The sequence below is a fragment of the Pelobates fuscus genome, chromosome 6, assembly GCF_036172605.1.
Source record: "Pelobates fuscus isolate aPelFus1 chromosome 6, aPelFus1.pri, whole genome shotgun sequence".
NCBI classification, from domain to species: Eukaryota; Metazoa; Chordata; class Amphibia; order Anura; family Pelobatidae; genus Pelobates; species Pelobates fuscus.
The window spans coordinates 260493050-260517876 of record NC_086322.1 but is presented as its reverse complement, the minus strand read 5'-3'; the positions used below and the strand labels follow the sequence as shown (position 1 = coordinate 260517876).

Below are 24827 nucleotides of genomic sequence, written 5' to 3'. Positions count from 1 at the left end.
ACGGACATCTTCAGGACATAACTCAACTATTTGCAGATAGGCAGTCTACAGCTTCTCTTTTTCACCTGTTCTCTTCTTTCTCTTATGCGTATTCTTGTCTATATGCAGGTGGTCTCTTGCCTTTCTTTTAACCAATTCGTTCCTTCCATATGGTTTCAAAAGATCTCTGGCATCATTACTTTCAACGCAAATAACGTCATCATAGTTAGTCTCCTCATTATTCACCGGGAAGAGAGTGTTTGCACTGACTACCCACAGCATGCTCTTGCCATTGCCTACTCCACCTTCAACGACAGGGTGCAAGTCACAAGGAGAAGGATCATTCACTTTATTATCTGTCTTTATTTCACAAGTAGTGCCTGGAACATCCTCATGGGTCACAAGATGTAAATCTGGACTAATGTCAACCCCAGGGTCTGGAAAATCATCAATTTGAAATTTTTCGAATAATCCCAGTGGGCTGCCACATTCTTCCTCCTCTGATGGTATTAAAGTTTGCAGAGATTCACTATGGGGTGGTGTCAAGCATTTTGGAGAACAATTAAGCATCTCCATCCCAATACGTTTCAGATGTCCTATCAGCTCTTCCACCCTATGCGATACTATGGGCAGGCTACCCGTGACGTCATTACTCACGGCCCTATTTCACGCGGACACTCTGTGTCAGTGTGTATCATGGTGTCTGTGGACAGGGAACAGTCTCTATTCTGCTCTGTGTCAGTGTGTATCATGGTCTCTGTGGACGGTGAACAGTCTCTATTCTGCTCTGTGTCAGTGTGTATCATGGTCTCTGTGGACAGGGAACAGTCTCTATTCTGCTCTGTGTCAGTGTGTATCAGGGGTTTTGAGGACAGGTGTCAATCCATATCTGCCAAGTGACCCTATGTAGGGGGAACAGTCCCTATTCTGCTCTGTGTCAGTGTGTATCATGGTCTCTGTGGACGGTGAACAGTCTCTATTCTGCTCTGTGTCAGTGTGTATCAGGGGTTTTGAGGACAGGTGTCAATCCATATCTGCCAAGTGACCCTATGTAGGGGGAACAGTCTCTATTCTGCTCTGTGTCAGTGTGTATCAGGGGTTTTGAGGACAGGTGTCAATCCATATCTGCCAAGTGACCCTATGTAGGAGGAACAGTCCCTATTCTGCTCTGTGTCAGTGTGTATCAGGGATCATTAGGATAGGTGTCAATCCATATCTGCCAAGTGATCCTATGTAGGGGGAACAGTCTCTATTCTGCTCTGTGTCAGTGTGTATCAGGGGTTTTGAGGACAGGTGTCAATCCATATCTTCCAAGTGACCCTATGTAGGGGGAACAGTCCCTATTCTGCTCTGTGTCAGTGTGTATCAGGGATCATTAGGATAGTTGTCAATCCATATCTGCCAAGTGACCCTATGTAGGGGGAACAGTCCCTATTCTGCTCTGTGTCAGTGTGTATCAGGGGTTTTGAGGACAGGTGTCAATCCATATCTGCCAAGTGACTCTATGTAGGGGGAACAGTCCCTATTCTGCTCTGTGTCAGTGTGTATCATGGTCTCTGTGGACGGTGAACAGTCTCTATTCTGCTCTGTGTCAGTGTGTATCATGGTCTCTGTGGACAGGGAACAGTCTCTATTCTGCTCTGTGTCAGTGTGTATCAGGGATCATTAGGATAGGTGTCAATCCATATCTGCCAAGTGACCCTAAGTAGGGGGAACAGTCCCTATTCTGCTCTGTGTCAGTGTGTATCAGGGGTTTTGAGGACAGGTGTCAATCCATATCTGCCAAGTGACCCTATGTAGGGGGAACAGTCCCTATTCTGCTCTGTGTCAGTGTGTATCAGGGGTTTTGAGGACAGGTGTCAATCCATATCTGCCAAGTGACCCTATGTAGGGGGAACAGTCTCTATTCTGCTCTGTGTCAGTGTGTAACAGGGATCATTAGGATAGGTGTCAATCCATATCTGCCAAGTGACCCTATGTAGGGGGAACAGTCTCTATTCTTCTCTGTGTCAGTGTGTATCAGGGGTTTTGAGGACAGGTGTCAATCCATATCTGCCAAGTGACCCTATGTAGGGGGAACAGTCTCTATTCTGCTCTGTGTCAGTGTGTATCAGGGATCATTAGGATAGGTGTCAATCCATATCTGCCAAGTGACCCTATGTAGGGGGAACAGTCCCTATTCTTCTCTGTGTCAGTGTGTATCAGGGGTTTTGAGGACAGGTGTCAATCCATATCTGCCAAGTGGGGTATGTAGGGGTAACATGTAGGGGTAACAGTCCCTATTCTGCTCTGTGTCAGTGTGTATCATGGTCTCTGTGGACAGGGAACAGTCTCTATTCTGCTCTGTGTCAGTGTGTATCAGGGGTTTTGAGGACAGGTGTCAATCCATATCTGCCAAGTGACCCTATGTAGGGGGAACAGTCTCTATTCTGCTCTGTGTCATTGTGTATCAGGGCTGGGCTTTGAGGACAGGTGTCAATGTTAGGTGATTTCTGCCCTTTATGGATTAAAAGCAGACTCTGCATCAACTGTGCAATTTTCCATGGGAGTTTTGCCATGGATCCCCCTCTGGCATGCCACAGTCCAGGTGTTAGTCCCCTTGAAACAACTTTTCCATCACTATTGTGGCCAGAAAGAGTCCCTGTTGGTTTTAAAATTCGCCTGCCTATTGAAGTCAATGGCGGTTCGCCGGTTCGCGAACATTTGCGGAAGTTCGCGTTCGACGTTCGCGAACCGAAAATTTCGGGTTTGCGACAACACTAGTCATTCATAATCCATTATGCCCAAATATTGTACTTGAAGGACCATATCTCACAGGGACCATAATCACAGGGCAGGAGGCGAGCAAGCAGTCCCCTCCAGGAAACTGGGGCAGACTCTGGTGCAGGGTCAAGTCCGCTACATTTCTCCCCTTTACCAACTAGACTAACAGGGTATCTGACCTCCTGCCGGTCAGTGCCCTGGTTAGTCCAGCAACCCACCCACGAAGCACAAACAGCAGTACAGCCCACCCACAATAAATAGTTACTGCACCTGGATGAAGGAGAAACTTGTTCAGGTCCAGGTGCCTCACCACGGCCGTGTGGGGGACTGGTAGGCTGCCTTGGTGGGTTGCTGAGTGGACAGAGACTAGGGGTACTCTGCCCTGGAGCCAGCGCTACCCCGGAAGTAGCCTGGTTGGAGCCTGGTTGTGGGAGGGGGAGACTGACTGTCTCCCCTCTGGATACACAGCTCTGTGGCTGGAGGACAGGACCGACCGTCCTTACCCCTTATGCTGCCAGTGCAGAGACTACGGTCCCATCTGCACTGTTGTGGAGTTTACTGTCTCCCCTTGGTGGGCTAGGCTGCCGCTGGGGAGGGTGAACGAGACCCTTCCCTCCCGGTAAAAGATTCGGCCGCTGGGGAGCAGGACTGACCGTCCGTACTCCCTGTAGCTTGGGCGCAGAGACCACCGTCCCATCTGCGCTGGTGAGGGGCTTAGTGTCTCCGCTTGGTGGACTAGGCTGCTGCTGGGGAGGGGGAACACGACTCTCCCCTCCAGGTAAAATATTCTGCCGCTGGGGAGCAGGGCTGACCGTCCCTACTCCCTATAGCTTGGGCGCAGAGACCACGGTCCCATCTGCGCTGGTGAGGGGCTTAGTGTTTCCCCTTGGTGGGCTAGGCTGCTGCTGGGGAGGGGGAATAAGACTCTCCCGTCCCGGTAAAATTTTCTGCAGCTGGGGAGCAGGACTGACCGTCCGTACTCCCTGTAGCTTGGGCGCAGAGACCACGGTCCCATCTGCGCTGGTGAGGGGCTTAGTGTATCCCCTTGGTGGGTTATGCTTCTGCTGGGGAGAGGGGGTAACCAGCTCCTCTCCCTGAACTGTAGACTGCCGCTGGGGAGAGGGGGTAACAAGCTCCTCTCTCTGAACCTCAGACTGCCGCTGGGGAGAGGGGTTAACAAGCTCCTCTCCCTGAACTGTAGACTGCCGCTGGGGAGAGGGGGTAACAAGTTCCTCTCCCTGAACTGTAGACTGCCGCTGGGGAGGAAGGATGACACCTTCAGCTTTCTGTACCACACACTGCCGCTGGGGAGGAAGGATGGCACCTTCAGCTCCCTGTAAGGCACACTGCCACTGGGGATCTGGGCCGACTGCCCAGCATCCCTGTAGGGCCGGTAGAGAGACCACAGTCCCATCTCCACCTGCCATCTGTGGGTCTTCCCAGGACCAATCCGTGAGGCCCCTCAACATTTGTGAGTAAGGGCCACCTGCTTCCCCACCTGGCAACTCTGGCTGCTGCTGGGGATCTGGGCCGGCTGCCCAGCATCCCGATGGGCCCGGTGGAGAGACCTTGGTCCCATCTCTACCTGCCTGTTGTGGTTCCTCACAGGACCAGTCTATGAGGACCCCCACTTCGGGTTCCTCCCGCCGCCTCAGGGAAAGACGGCTAACCTCCTCGGATGCAGCCTCTACTCGGCTGCTGTAACGCTCCTGCTGCTGAGCATACTTCCTCTCTTTCGCCAGTCGGAATTCTCGGCCCAGCCTTGTGTTTTGCTCGGCCATGACCTGGTTCCAGATCACCCGGCGTGTCTCCATGGGTATATCATCCCCATATTCAGCCACTCGCTGCCTCACCTCGGCCAGCCAATCATCTCCAGAGCCAGAACCTTCCATACTTGTCTGCTCCCAGGGGCGCTGCACGAGTGCTAGCGTTGCCCTCAATTTGTAAATCCAAACAGTGTCTCTGAGCTGCTTTACCTCGCACTAGGACGCCATCCCACCGCTGCCACCAATGTAACGGATCGCCTGGCACCCCGACTGGGTACCTCTGTTAAAGGATGCTCCTAGCGCTCCTGAGGACTTCAGGCACTGCAGCAGACACCACAACCACTGAATCTGAGAAGCATAGGAATCCTCTCTAGCATATGAATGCTGTATACAGCCGAATAGGAAAAACCATGCGAATAGGTTTACACTCCTAGCAGTCAAACTGGAACAGCATACAATAAATCCTCCCCCAATAATGAGATGACACTTCACTTTGAGGGATAAACAGGAACCGAGGCTGGCACTCCCAGCCTGGTTTTTATTACAGTTGTTGAGAATACAGGTCCGCCCACAGGGAGGGACAAAACAACCAATCAATCGGTACAATACACACAGACACTCCCACACAAAATTCTCCCCTCTGCCTGTAATATTATTACTGAACACAATGGGTAATATAATTATCACAGACAGAGAAATACAGTTTTATAAAACATATCACAGGGACCCCAAAACATGCAATAACCCCATATAAAGTATATCATCAGAACCAGGGGATCTGGGTGAACCACATATCCAAAATTCACCCAGATCCATTCAGTAGTTTGGAAGATACAGTTTAATGCAGATTCCGCAGAACATATACAGATTATATAAAAAATAATTACTGTATAATGTGTCCCCTGTTGTATAGTTTAAAACTACTGCACGATGTCTTTGTGTGCCAAATACCGGCGAGATGGCACCGTGTAGAAAAGTCACAACAATGTCTGTGAGTTAAAATGGCCGCCATCCATTGTTCTCACCATGTGCTTCATCCATTGTTCTCACCATGTGCCTCTGATACATGAAATGGTGGTCACCCAGTAACTCCACAGTATGTCCCCAGATGGTTCTTAAAGGGCCAGTAAGGTCATACATAATCCATTATGCCCAAATATTGTACTTGAAGGACCATATCTCACAGGGACCATAATCACAGGGCAGGAGGTGAGCAAGCAGTCCCCTCCAGGAAACTGGGGCAGACTCTGGTGCAAGGTCAAGTCCGCTACAGTATATTTTATATTGATATTTATACTTTTATTTTTCCATCTACTGCTTCCTGGCATCATCCTATCCCTATCCTCCGTGAACAGTTTGTTCATTCATGTTAGGGTGACATTCGGTACTTTAAGGCCCGTTCGAAATTTCATTTTAATGAATGAGATTCTGACCCGATCCGTGATGCGGCTGCATCTTGCAGCCGCTTAGTAGATAGCTCCCTCAGTATTAGGAAGCTATCTACTAAAAGGCTGTAAGACCTAAATTGGTCTTTCAGCCAACTTTACTAATACTAAGAAAGATTACTTAGTATTAGTAATTAATCTGCCCCTACTCGCTATATCGCGAGTAGGGGCATGTCTAGTAAACAGTGAGCACCCTGTGCCTGCTCACTGTTGTAAATTTTTTTTTAAAAAATAAAGCACCTCCCCCCCCCCAATAAATGGCCCATGGTGCTGCATCTATTAACTATGTTTGTCCCCGAGCCCTGCCCGTGTCCCGCGAGTGGAGCTATTCAACTAAACGGGGGACATAGGGTCCCCCTTGGCCCCACCCATGAGCGGCGGGTGGGGACCCTAAAGGACAATGGGGGGAGGACCTATTGTCCTCCCCCCAGCCCCCACCCATGAGGGGCAGGTGGGGGCTCTAAAAGACAATGGGGGGTCGAACCTATTGCCCCCCCTCCCAGCCCCCACCCATGGGCGACGGGTGGGGCTCCTAAATGACAATGGGGGAACCTATTGTTCTCCCCCAGCCCTCACATTTTCACCCAGTGAGGGCACCACGCAGACTGATCTCCGCAGGCTGAAAAAATAAAATTTTAGAAAAGAAGACATCAAATGGGAAGTAATTAAAAATATATATATTTACAGGTATTTAGTTTTATTGTCTCCCCCTCAATATGTTTAGGGTGAGGGGAGTAGGTAGGGCTTTATGTAAAAAAAAATTTGGGTGGGGGCTTGGGGACCCCTAGTCACCTGGGGGGGTTATGTGGCGGACCGCCTAGCACCCCGACTGGGTGCCTCTGCCAATCGATGCTTCCTAGTGCTCACTGAGTACTTCCAAGCACTCCACCAGACACCATAACCATCCTAGTCCACACAGCCAGCGTTACAGCTTGGTTGGGGTCTCGTTGTCCTCCACCCACTCTGGACCCAAGACCAGGATACAGCTTCCAGTGCGTAGACCTCTCCTACTACAGAGAGTATAGCAGGATAGCGCTTACATGTCATGACATGCGCACAGTCGTTATTCGGCTTGTGGCATTTTCTTCCCCATAACCCACCAATAAACACAGACACCAATTTCTGTTGGAAAATAAAAGTCCACAGCTTTATTTAAATTTTTCAATAAACAAGATAACAAATTGGGGTCATTGCCAAATAAATTAATTTACCCCGACCCCCATCCGTACAGCATTAACCCAGACAATGACCCCATACCATAAACAATATATAACAATATAAATAACACATAAATATAACACACGGCCTACCAAAGAGGCCCCATAATTATAACTTTATTAACTGTAGGGGTGTACCGAGACACCCCTACACCACCAGGTTCGGAGCCACCGATGAGCTCGAACCAACAGACCACTTCCAACTCTGGCCTAATTCAACCTAAGCTTAGCCTAGCCACTTGCTAATCCACTTCCATCCCAATTACCCTAGCCCTATCCCGCCACAGCCCGAGACTTGATCCCTTAATGTCTCGAGCGCCCCCCACCACACAGAAATAGGGCCCGGGATATCCCCTCCTGAAAACCGAGGTTAAGCAAGTCACAACCAACCTCCGAAAGGTGGACCCCATCCTTACGATAATACCCAGGTAACATACCCTCTAGCTCCCAGTGCCTGACCGGGACCCCACCTGACCTCCTAACGAAAACAGACATGGCCTTGTTAACTTTCCCCCGACATCTCGCCACCGCAGCTGTGTCCCTGGCGTGTCTCCAATTAAATCTAGGAACCATCTCAGACCATACTATAACCACTCCCGGCACCCGCTCCCGAAGGCGATCCAAATCCCGCTTCATTCTCCGAATTAGCTCCCTCTGAGGGATAAGCCCCAAATCGTTACCCCCACCATGTATCAGTATTACGTCCGGGGGATTTCCTTCCAACAATTTACCAAAAATCACTCCACTAATGCTCTGCCAGCTGAAACCACGAAAACCAAACCAATGTAACTGTACAGTGTCCTGAAGAAAGCCCAGTTGTGCTCCATTCCTCCGAACTGCGGCCCTCTTCTGCGCCCAATAAACGTAGGAGTGACCCACCAACCATACAACCCGACCTAGAAAGAAACACAAGTTATTAACTAGCAGAGCATCGACACCACACACTCAACCCAACCAGACCCCCCCTTCAAACCAACTTATCTGTTCGTACATAAGTCCTAAAACGCGCGGACTCCCACCGACCTATCTGTTTAATCCGATCATCCCCGAGTCCGAGCCGCGCTGCTTCCGTTGCAGCCCCGATGCGAAATGAATGAGTCCCAAATTGCATGGGATGCAAACCCAACTGCCGCAGCCCCATGCGAAAGACCCTGACAAATTGGAAGCGCGACAGCGCAAGACCTTCCTCGTGAACGAGGAAGCACCCCGAGCCTTGAGGGCGAACGCTTAAGTATTTGTGCCCACATGCTACTGGGCAGACTGCCGACCCTGGCAACGCAAACAAAATTATTGTCTTACCTCTCCCAAAGACATCCGTCTTGGAGCACCTCAGGCGTATCTCGACTTTGTCCTGCCCCAGCACCACATCCTCGAACCGGATCCCGTTCGCCCCGGACTTATTAGAGCTGACCAGTTCGCCGATGCGGAACGCCCCAAAAAACGCCCAAACAAAAGCTACGGTAAACAAGAGCACTTCAAACGTAGATGTACAAACGTCATGCAGCCTTTCTGTCAAGCCATGTAGAATGTTAAACGACACAGGCCGTCTCGAGTCTACAGTCCTACGTCCTTTACGAAAGCCTCTCAACACCTGCTTCACCAAAAAAGTTTTTGTAATATCCTCTTTACCCGTGAATTTAAACCAAAATGCTAATGCTGACATGTAACGGTCCACCTTCGCGGGAGAAGCCCCTCCCGCGAATAACCGACACAACAACCATAATAGCGTGTCCAACCTACCTGCCGGCGAATTCGCCCCTCCAGACTGCCCCATCATCTCCTCCCATTCATACCATACCTTGGTGTACGCTGTCCACGTTCCGGCCGCCAGGGAACTTCTTATAAAGCCCCCAAGCAAGACGTCCCGAGCCGCCACATCTCCGCCGGGCATGCCTGACCTGTCTCCTGAGCTCCCGGCGCCGCTGCCCAAAAACGCTCCCACTGTGAACGAGATAAGGCGTCAGCGATAACATTCAACAATCCCGGGACATGTTTCGCCCTAAACACAATATTCCAAGACATGCACAGCAGCACCAAGCGCCTCAACAACCGTACCACAGGCAGAGAAGAGGCCGAGATATTATTAACTGCCTGCACCACCGCCATGTTATCAGAATGAAAGATCACCTTCCTGTTCGCGAGCTCTTCGCCCCATAAAGATACCGCCACTACCACAGGAAAGAGCTCTAGAAAGGCCAGGTTCCTGATCAAGGCGCTTTCCTTCCACGCCTCCGGCCACTCTTCCGCGCACCACCTCCCTGCCAGGTAAGCACCGAAGCCTACGCTCCCGGAAGCGTCCGTATATAAGCCGATTGCTTCTGATGATGTTGCCTCATCCCTAAAATACACCCGACCATTGAACTCCTGCAGGAAACACAACCAAACATCCAGATCCGCCTTCATCGCAGCGGAGACTCTGATATAATGACCTGGCAATCGCGCACCGCAGGTTGCTCGAGCCAACTGCCTGAAAAAAACCCTCCCCATAGGGATCACTTTACAAGCAAAGTTCAAGCTCCCCAGCAGGGACTGTAACTGCCTCAAGGTCACCTTCTTCGAACCCCTGACTACCCCCACCCGCTGGCGGAGCGCTGTCAGTTTATCCGCTGGTAACCTACATTCACCCTTCACCGAATCTATTTCCAGCCCTAGGAAGCTCAAGCATACCGTCGGGCCCACCGTCTTCTCAGCCGCCAACGGGATCCCAAAGACCTGTGCCACCCATTGCAACACCCCCAGTACTTGCCCACAACGATCGGACCCTGCCGGTCCTACGCACAAAAAGTCGTCCAGATAGTGCACTACTGCACCCCCAGCCGACTCCTGACGCACCACCCATTCAAAGAAAGAGCTGAACTTTTCAAAGTATGAGCAAGAAATAGAGCAGCCCATGGGCAAACACAAATCCACGAAAAAACCCTCATCAAAGAAACATCCCAATAAGTGGTGACATGTCGGGTGAATAGGAAGCAACCTGAAAGCCGCCTCCACGTCCACCTTCGCCATCAACGCTCCCGGCCCCGCTCTCCGTACCAACTCGACCGCTTGATCGAATGATGCGTATGACACGGAGCTTAGGGCCGCGTCAATGTCGTCGTTAACAGAAGCCCCTTTTGGGTAAGACAAATGGTGTATCAACCGAAATTTGCCTGGTTCCTTCTTGGGGACCACCCCCAACGGAGACACCCTCAAGTTCGGCAAAGGTGGGACCGCATAGGGTCCCGCCATCCTGCCAAGCCGTACCTCCGACATCAATTTTTCCCGCACCACCCCTGGGTGATCCCGAACGGATCGTAAATTCAAACATAAAGTCCCTGGCCCCTTCCCTTTGAACGGTATCATAAACCCCTCTGTGAATCCTTTCCTCAAAAATTCCGCGTCAGCCCGGTTAGCGTAGCGCTTTAGCCACGGCAGCATCTCGCCTACCTTCACCGGAGTTGCCCCCAGTGGCAGCGGCAGGAGCCGTGGCGCCACTGGGACCTCCCCCGCTAGCCGATTTGCCTCTCTTGAAGCACCTATTGACTCCATGCGCACCGCCGCAACCGGAACACTCGTGTTTGAATCTGCACGACGAGCCCCATTTACATTGGCTCTCGTTGAAAAGCCAGCAGAAACCCTTCTTTTGTCCGGCCGGCGCCGCTCCTCCAGGTGCTGCACCGGCCGCCCCGTGAAAGGGCGCAGCCTTCTGCGCCATCATGAGCCGCATCCACAGGGGCAGATCCATCTGATCCCATCTCATGCTCGGGTTCGCTGCTAAACGTTGGCGGAATTGCTCATCGTATTTCCACCAAGCAATCCCACCGTACGTCCGGTAAGCGTCCCCTATCCCGTCCAAGTAGCAAAAAAGCTGCGAACAGCGATCGGGAAACTTTTCCCCGATGACGCTGGCCAGTATGCAAAAAGCCCGCAACCAGTTTGCAAACGTCTTGGGTATCTTCCGATACCTACGCTTCTTCTCTTCTTCCTCCTTCTTCGCATCCTTTTTATCCTCATCCTTTAGATCGAGGAACTCCTCCAGAGGAAGGAGAGAAAAAACCTCTACGAACTCACCTTTCCAAATCCTGTCCTTTACCTCAGACTTCAGGTGACGTCCCAAGGGGCCCGCGAAAGAGACATGTACATTCTGCCGCGCCGCGTCGGAAACCTCCCCTCCTCCTACCGAACCAAAGCCTGTCCTCTCACCTGTTTCGGGCGTACTCCGTCCGGAGACACCACTCACCGCCCCCTTAGCCTGACCCGTTGTCCCGGAACCTGCTTCCGGAACCCATACCCTCGAAAATTGCGGTGAAGCCCCCTCCCCACCGCTCCATGAATCTAACAATGATTTTAGGCAAGTTAACATGGAATCAGAATGTGATGTAACAGGCAACTCACCGCCAGAGCCTCCGGCCGCGGAAGGCCGCGGGGTCGTTTTCCTTCCCTCCGCCGCGTGCGGCTCCGGGGTGTCCAGTTGACGCCGACTCCCTTCCGCCAGATCCCGCCGTGGGACCGTAGGTGTACCGCTCCGCGACCTGTAGGGAGAAGAACACCTGGGTAGTCTGTTCGAGTGCCCATCTACCCGCCCTTCCTCCTTACGTTCCCTGTCGTCAACCCTGCGCCTCTCCCGCCTAGTAGCCAGGCCCTCCATAGTAAGAACTATCCGGCCGTCCTTGGGTGCTCCCGTTGGAGGACCCAGACTCGCTGCGCCGTTCCCTTCTCCTCCTGGCCCTGCAGACTGATCCCCGCCTACTGTACCCGTCAGTAGACGGGCTCCTCTCCCTGACACACCCTGCCCGGTTTTGCCTGGCGCCTGCCCCGCGCCGCCTCTTGTAATCCGCAGGCCTAGGTTTGTCTCTGTATTCATGCCGTCCCCGGGAGCAACATTTATGGCCCTCCCGTACACTCCTAACCCCGCTGTCAGAGTGTGTGTCATACCCCTGGGACAATCCCTCACTGTCCGCTCCTCTGTCCACTGGGGAAGCGCTGCGCTGGCCCTGACAAACGGAAGCCCCTTCCGCTGTCGCCCTGATTTGGTCCTGCTGCCCTAGCTGGGTGACCTGTCCTGCCGTCCCCCCGCTGCCTTGCCTGGGCCTCGTCTCGCCCGTATAATCAAGTCCCCCTCCACTGGAGTCCCTTGCTGCCCTCTGAGGTGGTGTCAGCCCGTCCTTCCTAATCCCCAGTGCCTTTCCTTGCCGCCCGGTATTTAAACCGGCGGCAGACTCACCGGGACGTGTCTGGGCTCCATCCACACCTCCGACATCCTCTGCGGTCCCGGTCTCCTCAGAGGCCGTCGCTAATTTTGCCGCCTTGCCGCCCGCCGTCTTGCGAGCAGCGCTCCTCGTGGTAGGCCGCGACACCACGCCAGGCCTAATCGCCGCCCTTGCCTTACCGGCGCCTCGTCGCACAGACGGGGCCGGCGGCGTTTGCGTGAGCTCCGACCGGACTGCCTCCCCAACCGATGAGCCGCTCGCTTCCCTGGATGGACTCCGTCTCCGACGCGCTGCGGGCATCCCGCCCGGGCTCAGCCGCTGGGGCGGTCTCGCCCTCCGCACCGATCACCTCTGCCGCTGGGGGGTTACCGCTGGTCCCAGGAACCGCCAGTTGCTGCTGCAGCCAAGCCATCCCCCTGTCTCTCACGGCTGCTCTCACACCGTCCAGGATCTCTTCAAGCGAAGCCATCTGAAAAACAGAAGAAAAGAAACCACACAACCTGCCAAAACAATTAACAGGTAAGTGCAGATTCTGAATTAAAATGGCCACTTGCTAAAATGGCCGCTTAATATACTCGCACTTTCCACACCCTTTAACATGCTCCACCCTAAATCCCCACCCCTGAATCTATAGCTCCACCTGCCTACTCCTTGGCTCTGTCAAGGCCCATTCCCCTGACTGCGCTGATCCATGGGCTTCACGATTACGGGAACCAAACACGCTAACACACACACGGAAAAGGTGCAGTACCAGACCTTAGAGTGGCCGGGCTAAGCACACAAAGAATAGTCAGGAGACAAGTCGAGTAAGGGGAACCAGAAGACAGAATAACGAGAAACAAGCCGAGGTCAAAGGGTAGAAAGTCACAAAGTCAGATAAACAAGCCAGAGAGTACGTATATCTAGACCTCCCACTGTGATGGAGGCACTGTGCCTATAACGCCGGGTCAGGTGACTGACCCCGGCGTTTATTAAAATGGGCAGTCTCCCAGCGCGCAGCGTCATACATGCTGCCGCTGGGGGACGTAGAGGAAGACGCGGGCGGCATCCGTGGCTGGGAGGATGGCGCACGCCGAGCGCACGCCAGGAAGGGGACCGCGGACGGCTGGAGGGTGAGTGTCGCGAGCGGACTGCAGCCTCCCCTTGCAGCCGCCCGTGGGATCCTGACATTACAAGAGCTAGTGATTATAATCCAAGGGAGTATAGTGATTATAGCAATCCCCAAAGTGAATATAGCTGTTCCCTCCACACATGAGACGAGGCTCTATGTTGAGGGTGAAGATGAAGTTGTTTAATGGCAGCCACAACTGGCCTTATATGCAGGTCCCCATGCAAGCGGTTTCCGGTTATATATTCTAGGGGCATTCCTCACTGGACCTGAGAGTAAACTACAGCAAAAACATACCCATGATTACATTGGCTCTCAAGTCCAGGACACTCCCACACAAAACAAGATAATCCTCTGTGCTTGGGAGATAATTGAGTCAGGAACTATACTAAACTCAATTATTTCCAGGCACAGAAAACATACATTTTAACAACCTCCCGAAAGTACCCCCAAAAATCACCGAGCTCGGCCCAGAGGTTCGGGATTTCCATGGAGGTCATAGTTTGACCGACCACACACGAGGCTCGTGCCCAAAAGTTCCATGAAATCAGGCTGTGCGGTCGGTCTCTTTCAGGAGTACAAAATACATTACAAATACAAATGGAGCTGTTTGTGTGTATGCTTGCCATGTGTCCCTCGTTCGGGAGTGTGGTTCCACCGAATATCGTTCTTCTCATACGAACGCCACCAAGAATATTTGGAGATGGAAGTCCCAGCGGTGTTTGCGCTATCGAGTGTCCGATTTGGGTTCCATACACTCGACGACCGCTATACGCGTTTGCGGGAACAAGGTGGCCGCCACCTCGTGTTCATCCATACAAACGGTGGCCACCCAGCCGACCGTTTAGAATGTTGCGGGTAGAGCTTGTTAACAAGGTCAATAGGGTTAACAAGCGACACACTCCACTTCCAGGAAACATAATCCATTTGGTACATCTCATGTACCGAACCTTGTAATTCAAAAGGCAGAAACAGAGACTTTTTCCCAGTCCTGCACCAAGGTCTATTACAGGGGCCATAGTCCTGAGGTAGGAGGCTGGCCAGCAGGCCCCTCCAAAAGCCCGTGGCGAGGTTACTTTCGCCACAGGGTAGTTTTACATTTAACCCCTTCCTGTTGCCCATGGGTGGGACTGGGAGGGGACAATAGGTCCCCCTCATTGTCATTTAAGGCCCCCACCCATCGCCCATGGGATTGGGCCTGGGGGGGGCAATAGGTTCCCCACATTGTCTTTTAGGGCCCTCAACCCGGTCGCCCATGAGTGGGGACCGTGGGGGGACAATTGGTACCCCTCATTGACTTTTAGTGCCCCTACCCGCCATTCATAGGTGGGGGCCGGGGGGAGGACTATAGGTCCCCCCATTGTCTTTTAGGGGCCCCATGCGCTGCTCATAGGTGGGGGCTGGCGGGGGGGCAAAAGGTTCCCTCCCATTGTCTTTTAAGGCCATTACCCGCTGCTCATGCGTGGGGGCGAGGGGAGGACAATAGGACCCCTTCATTGTCATTTAGGGCCCCCACCCACCGCACATAGGTGGGGGCCGGTGGAGGACAATAGGTTCCTCCATTGTCTTTTAGGGCCCACACCCACTGCTCATGGGTAGGGGCGGTGGGGGTGGACAATAGGTACCCCCCCAATTTCATTTATGGCCCCCACTCGCCACTCATGGGTGGGGGTTATGGGGGACCCTATGTCCGCCATTTAGTTGCATAGCCCCCACTCGCGGGACATGGGTGGGAGCACGAGGGGGACACTATGTTTAAGGGCTTGTTTGTTCGTCTGAAATTTCTATTCATTCCTTCGTCTTTCTGACGAATGAATGGACGAAATTCCAGTCCGAATTTCTGACCATAGCAAATGCCCAAGTGTTTAACTGGGCATGCACGGAAATTTCACAGTGCTATCTAGTGTGGGCAGATAACGTGTCCCACAGGGACTTCATCTGCCCACACAAAGATGGCGGCGGCAAGAACCTATGTCCGGGCATTAAATTAAAATTTAAAAAAATAGGTAATCTGGGGGCTTAGGGGCACTTTGACTAAGGGGACAATTAGATGTAATGGAGTCGGCAGGGGGATTGAAGAAAAAAAATGGATTTGGAGATTAGCGGGGAGATCTCTCTGGTGCACTCGCCCCCCCAGTCCTACTCGGTCCTCCCTAGCCTAATTTCCTGCTCTTCAGCCTTCCGCGTCCACTAGCCCTTTAGTTTGCCTTCCACGCCCTGATGTTCTCTGCAACACTAGGATCACAAGCCCCCAGAACACAGCAGAATGAAGAGAATGAAGAGTTGTGACCCACGATTTCGGCAGAAAGACACACGTACAATCAACCACACTTAGAGCTAGACCATAGTTACATAGTTACATAGCTGAAAAGAGACTTGAGTCAATCAAGTTCAGTCTTCCTTACATATGTTTTTGCTGTTGATCCAAAAGAAGGCAAAAAACCTAGTCTGTAGCGCTTCCAATTTTGCAACAAACTAGGAAAAAATTCCTTCTTGACCCCAAAATAGCAGTCAGTTGTCTCCTTGGATCAAGCAGCTATTACCCCACTTATTAGAAATTATATCCCTGTATGTTATGTTTTTGCAAGTATTTATCCAATTTTAGTTTAAACATCTGTATGGACTTTGATAAAACCACATCTTCAGGCAAAGAATTCCATATCCTTATTGCTCTTACTGTAAAAAAACATTTTCTTTGCCTTAGATGAAATCTCCTTTCTTCCAGCCTAAATGCGTGACCTCGTGTCCTATAATTCAATACAGGTTTAATAAAGGTTTTTAATAATTCTACATCAGTCTCCCCTATGAAATGTTAGATTCTAAAAAAGATAAACTTTATTGGTTAGTTCCAGAAGACATGTTAGCCCAAAGGCACAAAACCCTATGAAGTAACGGTTCTTAAAGTCTTCTTAGTTCTTCAGAGGGACATCATAAAATAGACAAGCTTACATTACCATATGGACCTGTGTTATCTGGAGTATAGGCACAACAAGTCATGGTGACAGGTAAACGTTATTGGTTGCAATAGATATAATAAATGCAAATCAAAATATTATTAGCAGTGACGGTTGGAAAAATGGACTCAAACTTTTCTTTAACTGCAAAATCATCTGGTACCCCCCTTGGCACACCTATGGCATCAATATATATGTATATATGTGTCAAACTTCCCTTTAGAGGGGTGCTCCTCTTTGTGTTCTGAAGCATGAATGTGGTGTGTCAAGAGTACCTTGTCATGTTTTATGTGTATGGACATAATAACCTTGGCTAGGGCACATTTGCTTATTCATCATAGTATTAAACCTGTCCCACGCTACATCAGTGTAGGTGGACTCGGATCATTTAGTCAATATTAATATCACCACAAACTCAGGATGGGCAAATAATCCTGAGGAAGCTTGGCGTTTGGATCTCTTTAGCTTCACGAGGTCTCCTTTTGGGGTCCTCGGCTTTCCATCGATGGCAGGTGGTCAGGCATTATTATGGCCATCAAACACCTACTTGTTGGTATCTTTTTGTTTTTTTAACAAGTCATTTTTCCTTTAGAGTCAAAAGTTTGTCAAAATCAACAAATGTTACTTCCCATGTTGCAGAGAGAGTCTTGAATCTGGAACAGTGAATCCACTGGGTGATCTCTGCAACTTTCACAATGCACTATTGGGTATATGGTCTTGGTTGTCACATTGATGACCGGCTAGGCTTCTGGCCATCCTGACAAAATGTCTATTATAACTAGTGCATATTTGACCCAGCAGCTCTTTGGCACCTGGATATAGTCACTTGGATTCTTGAAAGGGATAGTGAGAGTTAGCTAGGTGCTTAGGATTCTCCTTCTCTTCTGCCTGAGCTGTCCTTGGCACAAATGACACAGGATCGGCAGTAACTGATGATTAGAGGAGTAATTCTAGGTGCTCCAGAGTATTTAGGGATCAAAGAGTTCATGAGGGTCTTGGATAGGTTAAAAAAAAAATCCATGGGCCCCCTGTCCAGTACATGTTTTTGGGTAAACAGAACTTGAGAGTGTTGGAGTACAGCCCGTCTTCAAGGGTTGCCCCTTTCTGTTTTCCAGCTTTGTATTTCTTCAGGGTGAGCAGCTGCTTGTCATTCTTTCAGAAGCTTGAGATCTGTGGATAGGATCTACATGGTGAGTATAGAAGTTTCTTCAGCGGACACCCTTCTGTCCACTTCCCTTGGTGCACTTGTGGCTTGGTTGGCAGCTTAGTCAGCTGAGTGGTGCTTCTTATCTTCCAGATTGATCCAAAATCATGTGCCGCACCCAGGGCATATCTTGAGTCAGTGTAGGTATTGGCATGTCTTCCTTCAGGCATTTTGTATGCCACTGAGAAGGTTGTCAATTCAGCGTCTTGAGCAGATGTGGGTGAGGAAAGTGCCCTGTTGAGAGGTGTCTTGTTTCTTCTTACATCTGTTCAAAGCAACCATGAGGAGCAGTAGAAGAGGTTTCCTCACCTATTTCTGTGTGAGATTGGGCGTATTTGTCTTTCTATTTACAGTTCTCTTGCTGACCCCCCTCTGTAGAGAGCTGATATCGATTATTAGTGTTTCATGTTTTTTGTTCTAATGAGTCAGGTTCCTTTCATGAGATTTCTGGGGACTTAGTGAAGAAAACATGAGGGACAGCCACCTCCCAGTGATGATACAGGTGTCTTACTTCCATGGGAATCTGGGTCAGGACCGCACTATTTCCTTGAGAGTGCCCAAAACAGGTCTTTCATGATGAAGTGCACCTCCACCAGTCTGAATAATTTTTCGTTAGTGTGGTATTCCCCCCTGGGAAGTGGCGGAAGAGTGGCCAGATCAACTTTTCTTCAAAATATAATGTTGTCAGGTAGAGGCAGAGTTGTCTATGAGCGGAGGAAATTGGTAAGGAATAAGAAGGGAGGAAGCATATAAAGGATATAGATATGGTAGTGGGGAGATGGAGGAATGAGTAATGGATGGAGCGAGAGGGGAAGAAGGTGGAGTAGGAAGGACAGGGGAAGTAGGAAGAGGAGAAGGTGGAGTAGGAGGAGGAGAAGGTGGAGTAGAGGGAGGAGTAGGAGGAGGGGAAGAGGACAAGGTGGAGTAGAGAGAGGAGTAGGAGGAGGAGGGAGGAGTAGAAGGAGGAGAAGGTGGAGTAGGAGGAGGAGTAGGAGGAGTAGAGGGAGGAGTAGGAGGAGAAGGTGGAGTAGAGGGAGGAGTAGGAGGAGGAGTAGAGGAGAAGTAGGAGGAGAGAGGAGAAGGTGGAGTAGAGGGAGGAGTAGGAGGAGAAAGTGGAGTAGAGAGAGGAGTAGAAAGAGGAGGGAGGAGTAAGAGCAGGAAGAAGGAGTAGGAGTAGGAGGAGGAGAAGGTGGAGTAGAGGGAGGAGTAGGAGGAGGGGAAGAGGACAAGGTGGAGTAGAGAGAGGAGGAGGAGGAGGAGGGAGGAGTAGAAGGAGTAGAAGGTGGAGTTGAGGGAGGAGTAGAAAGAGGAGGGAGGAGTAAGAGCAGGAGGAAGGAGTAGGAGGAGGAGGGAGGAGTAGAAGGAGGAGTAGGAGGAGGAGTAGAGGAGAAGTAGGAGGAGAGAGGAGAAGGTGGAGTAGAGGGAGGAGTAGGAGGAGAAAGTGGAGTAGAGGGAGGAGTAGAAAGAGGAGGGAGGAGTAAGAGCAGGAAGAAGGAGTAGGAGGAGGAGAGGGAGGAGTAGGAGGAGGAGTAGAGGAGAAGTAGGAGGAGAGAGGAGAAGGTGGAGTAGAGGGAGGAGTAGGATGAGAAAGTGGAGTAGAGGGGACTGTAGATGAAGGGGAGGGATCGGTGGAAGGAGGAAGCGGGGGTGGGCAGGTAAGGGAGCAGACAGGTGATGTAGCAGTGGAGGATACATCAGAAATCAAGACTAGGTAGAAATGCAATGGAGGCTGCAAATAGCCCATGTACAACAACTATTAACTGGCCCTATGCTTTCCCTAGAGAAAAATAATATGTGGCAAACCTAGCCACTTCTGGACTATATTCATTACAGGTTGTCTGTAGGCTGACTGCATATTGTGTACCGTTAACTGTATATGTATTGTATGATGGCCGTTCGCATGCTGGCAGCCGTACGCTGCCAGCACACAAAGCAGTAGTACGACGAAACACGGCTATCCTGGCCGTTCGCCGTACGAATGCGGGCTCCCCAGGTCGACCACACATTCACAGGTCATGTGGTACCAATTAACCGATTGCAACAATGTTGCAATCGATAATTAAGGGCTCTCCTAGGTGGCCGCCGATCGGCTACCGACCATGCGGCGGTCGGCCATCTTGGATCCTTTGTCTCTGCAGCGGTGTTCGGTCGTCGAGAGCCTGTAACTGAAAACGGCTACTCAATGATCCGAACACCGCTGGACTTCCAGAGCGCTCGGGAGTGCCGCGTTCGGTACATTATGTTCTCCATATTTATTCGGTACTTTTAAACTAACTTCAATGTTTAAACGTATTCTGTGCGGCGTTCGGTTAATTCAGCTGGGATCGGAGAGCTATTCTCACAAAGTATGCGCCTCGACCCCAGCTACCTACCGAACGTTCGGTTATTCCAAAGTACCGAATATTGTGTGAAATATGCATTTTAAAATAAATTGTCAGTTTTGCTGCACGAGGGGATAATCCACTTAATCGTCCATTTTAGTGGGAGTATCCTTCTCGTGCAGCAATACCTGCTGGGAAAGTCACATTGCATGATGGGAGAAATCCCCTGGATTTACTGTATGGAAACCCCTTGCATGGGGAACTGTATAAATATGCCAGCTGTGAATAAAGCCAGTCAGTTGACTCCCAAACTGTGTTTCGTCCGGTTATTGGGAGGATGGGGAATATTGCCGTGCTTTCTGTCTTGACTGTGGATTTCCTGAAGATACCAACGGATATCGTGGACTAATATACTGCGTTCCGTTACATAATAAAAGGCTAACATGCTCATCTTGTCTGCACAGGCCTCGAACGCTTCACTCCGTGGGTGCCCCGCAGTGGCTAACCCACTACTTCTCCCACACCAGACTTGTGCCCGTGGAGACAGACGCTATCCCTGACTCTCGTTCTTTATTTTATTTATTTATATCTAACATCTCAAAATGTAATTCTTACTTATATCACAAATATACATTATCACAATTTTATGTCTCGCAAATGGGATAAAACTTATTCTACTCTTCACTGATAATGTATTTTTTTTTTTCCTTAAAACAACCAAAATAGACAAATAACATTGTCTTCAATGGAAAAGATAATGGAGATTTTGTTAAGCATTATAAACAGCTATACATTAATACACCTTTCTTGTTTTTTCCAGTTTCTGGCTGTTAATGACAATGTACAATGTAATAGAGCAGCAGGAAACGCTAGCAGAAAGCTTGGTTGCATAGGGAGAGGTATTAGCAGTAGGAAGAGGGAAATGCTCATGCCATTGTACAGAACACTGGTGAGACCTCACTTGGAGCACTGTATACAGTACTGGAGACCATATCCTCAGAAGGATATGGATACCTTAGAGAGAGTTCAAAGAAGGGCTACTAAACTGGTTCACGGATTGTAGGATAAAACTTACCAGGAAAGGTTAAAGGATCTTAACATGTATAGCTTGGTGGAAAGACGAGACAGGGGAAATATGATAAAGGCATTTAAATACATAAAAGGAAACAACACAGTAAAAGTGGAGACTATATTTAAAAGAAGGAAAACTACCACAACAAGAGGACATAGTCTTAAAAATAGAGGGACAAAGGTTTAAAAATAATATCAGGAAGTATTACATTACTGAGAGGGTAGTGGATGCATGGAATAGCCTTCCTACTGAAGTGGTAGAGGTTAACACAGTTAAAGAGTTTAAGCATGCGTGGGATAGGCATAAGGCTATCCTAACTATAAGATAATGCCAGGGACTAATGAAAGCATTTATAAAACGGGGCAGACTAGATGGGCCGAATGGTTCCTATCTGCCGTCACATTCCATGTTTCTATGTAAAGCACTTGCTGCTAGTAACAGATCTAGAATCAATACACTATAATGCCCAAAGTCTCAACTTCTATGCATATGCAACAATAAAATATCTGGGCTTACATCAAAAATTATGTTAGTCAGTCTTTAATCTTGGAGGCAAACATTATCCAATAAAGACAGATTGGAACACACTCCCACCTTATCCATTTGTTAATAGTTAGGCTTATAATGTTTACTGGTTCCTTTTCAATTAGATCAAAACATTTTGAAACCAATCCTTAATTGTATTACCATTTGTTCAAGAAATCTTTGTTTATTAGAAATTTCTTTTAGTAAATGTTCTTTAAGATAACCCCTCTTCCAGCATGTTATCAATTTTTTGTACACAAAGTTAAAACACATTTGTTACTTACACGTGAATCGATATATATATATATATATATATATATATATATATTCTATCTACATATTAACCATCACTTGTCACAGACACTTTCCTGATATAGGGAAACTAATAGCAGGATTATATTAGTAATTGTAACTTTCCTGTTCATAATATGTGGGATTCAAGGAAAACAGTATGTCTTAAGATGGGATGAGCATGACACGATATATGGGCGGATATGACCTCACTGATATGGTAAGGGCAGAGTGAGGGCAGGAGCCAGGACTGACATGTCACTTAAGGACAACCTTATTTTGTTCTAGGGGCCATTTTCTTTTAGGGCATTTCAGCTTCACACTAAATTATAGCTTAATAAAATAAATCAGAGAAGCAACATTCTGTTCAGCAAAAAAAATGAAATACCAAACTATGGACAGACTTGACGGATTAAATAAGACAAATTCCATTGCTAACACTGGAAAGACAAAAACTGAACCGCAAGAATGCCACCACCCCCACCCCGAACCCCCGCACGGAAACCAGAAGCGAGAGAGAGAGAGCAAGCATGCCCGCCCCCTCCCCTCCCTCCCCCCCCCCCGGCCAGAAGCCAGAGAGAGAGAGAGAAGGAGGGGGGAAAAGGGGAAGAGTGAGACAGGCAAGAGAATTTACAGGCATAAGATTTAACCATGTCACTGCTGGAAGGACAGTAACAAAACAGAAGGATAGATACATTACAATTATTGCAAAAGCAAAGAGACACAACAACACAACATTTAGTAATACTCTCAGTGAAACTGGGCTTTTACCATCTAATGGCCAACACAAAATACAAAACCCCCACAACATTTAAGATTGGGGACCAGGGATGGTGACCGTCATTACTGACGGGATGATGGGAGTGGTCACCTCCTGGACGCCATGACAGGGCTCTGGCTGGGAGAGCTTCCCAGTAACACAATTATTATGATATACATACATTCTTAACCCTTTGTGATATAGTTCTTCCTCAACCCAACCTTCCTGCTGAATAGCTTTTGCTACTCTGTACCATGCTTCAGCAGTGCGTAATAAATCGTTATCTATAAGCTTGCCTTTCTTCTCTGTCAGTAATCTACGCCAGCTTTCTGGCTGCAATCTACCACATGAAGGCACAGCAATTTTACACACTTTAGCAATCTTTTCAACCCCTTTAACCATCTCTTCACCCTCTCTATCTTCAACTAGATCACACGCTAACCAGCCCTTACCGGGCTTACTCAATCCCTGTCCCATATCCCCCTATAAAAGGCGTCCCAGATATAGGGAAAGGAAAATGAAACAGAGCATCTACAATGCTCGACTGCCACTCGGAAGGGTGGGTCCCCCCAAGTGCGTCTTCCCAAAACGTAGACTAGTCACTAATCCCGCCTAGGAGCGAGGTGAGAAGTGTGTGACCAATCACTTCTCTCACAAGAGAAATAGGAGTGGATAGTGTAAATAACACAGGAAGTAGGGTAAAAAGTTAAGGTGAGAGTGAAAGTAGAGACAGACACAGGAGTTTGAATGACTCCCAATTAAAACAACAATTCAATTGAAATACAGTGCATGCATCACAGTTCAAATAAATTCAACAGTAATCCCTTTCCTTTACTCATGTGACCAAAGCCACCTCCCTCAACCTCGTAGTGTCCCCGCTCGGAGAATGACTTCCTCAAGTCTCACTACCAGCGGCCAAGGATAACAGCTAACACCGGCCCGAAATCCATATGCCTCCCTCGTTACAGCGGTCCGATACTCGTGACCACCACTATCCTCACCCTCGTAGCGCCCCTATGAACCCACTCATAAGTCTCACTACCCCGTGGTGATGGAGACAGCAATGCCTGCCCGAATCCACGCACCACAAATAAAAATTGGAATGCCACCAGCCTCAGCGCTCGAAGCTGGAGGGTACCACCTCTCTGCAAGCAGAGCTATGTGCACAATGAGGCTAGCTAGGCTATCAAAGTTACACCATGGGGAATCCCCAGGAAGTAATGAGTCTACACCCCTCCACAGATTCCCCCCCCTCTTTTTCCTTACTGCTGCAGCTACCCAGCACCTAAAAGAGGTAAACAGGCAAAGAAGACCCCCAGGAAAACTTCCACAGGTCCACCCCCCTTTTTCCCTACAGCCACAGCCACGTGGCTCCTAAAAGGAGTAAACAGGCAACAGAGGACCCCCAGGCAAACTACCACAGGTCCACCCCCCTTTATCCCAAAAGGGGTAAACAGACAAACAGAGGACCCCCAGGCAAACTACCACAGGTCCACCCCCCCTTCATCCCAAAAGGGGTACACAGATAAACACTCTACCCGGGCACTTAAGCTAAAGACAGACCAATACAAACACACCCAGGCAACAGATAGGCTAAATGCAGGTAAACAAGTGAGTAACAAGACACCGGGCAAGATATTACCTGTCTTTGATGTCCTCCCGGTAGCAGTCACAGACACTTGGACGGGTCAGTCAAAGGGGCTGGAACATACCGGCTAGGCTCTGCAGAAGTCTCTACCGTGTACAGGGAGGTGATCAGTCTCCTTTCCTTCCCCCAGGATTCCCCCGTCCAACAGCATCTTCCTTAGGACGGCTTACCGGCCAGAGGCCATAGCCCGGTGCCCCACGTTCTGGGCGCCAAATTGATGTAGATTAATTTAGAAATAAACAAATATGTTTAAATGTCTATCTGTTCCTGTCCAAATCTGAGATGATTAAATTGCGTATACGCAGAAGCAAGTTCACACTGACACACGGAGTTCAGGTTAAAAGCACTTCGAGAAAATTTAATGGCATCTGGTAAGAAACAGGCTTGCAAGCCCTTATAAGAGCAAAATTACATCATCATTGAATATCAAGATATCAGTAAATAAACATCATTAATTGGATTAAGTGTTAAGTGGTTAGTTAAATGCCCTCCCATCTGTATTAGTAATTGGCTCAGGGATTTGAGTGGCTAGTGGAGCATCCTCCCATCATGGGATATCGTAATTTCTGACAAGGATTCAGTCGC

General features: G+C 49.4%; 1 long non-coding RNA gene across 1 annotated transcript in view; it reads right to left on the bottom strand.

Annotated features, from left to right (window-relative positions):
• LOC134565776 (uncharacterized) overlaps positions 1-24827 on the bottom strand; it is a 72851-nt gene that overhangs the window by 20493 nt on the left and 27531 nt on the right. The gene's annotated exons all lie outside the window — the stretch shown is intronic.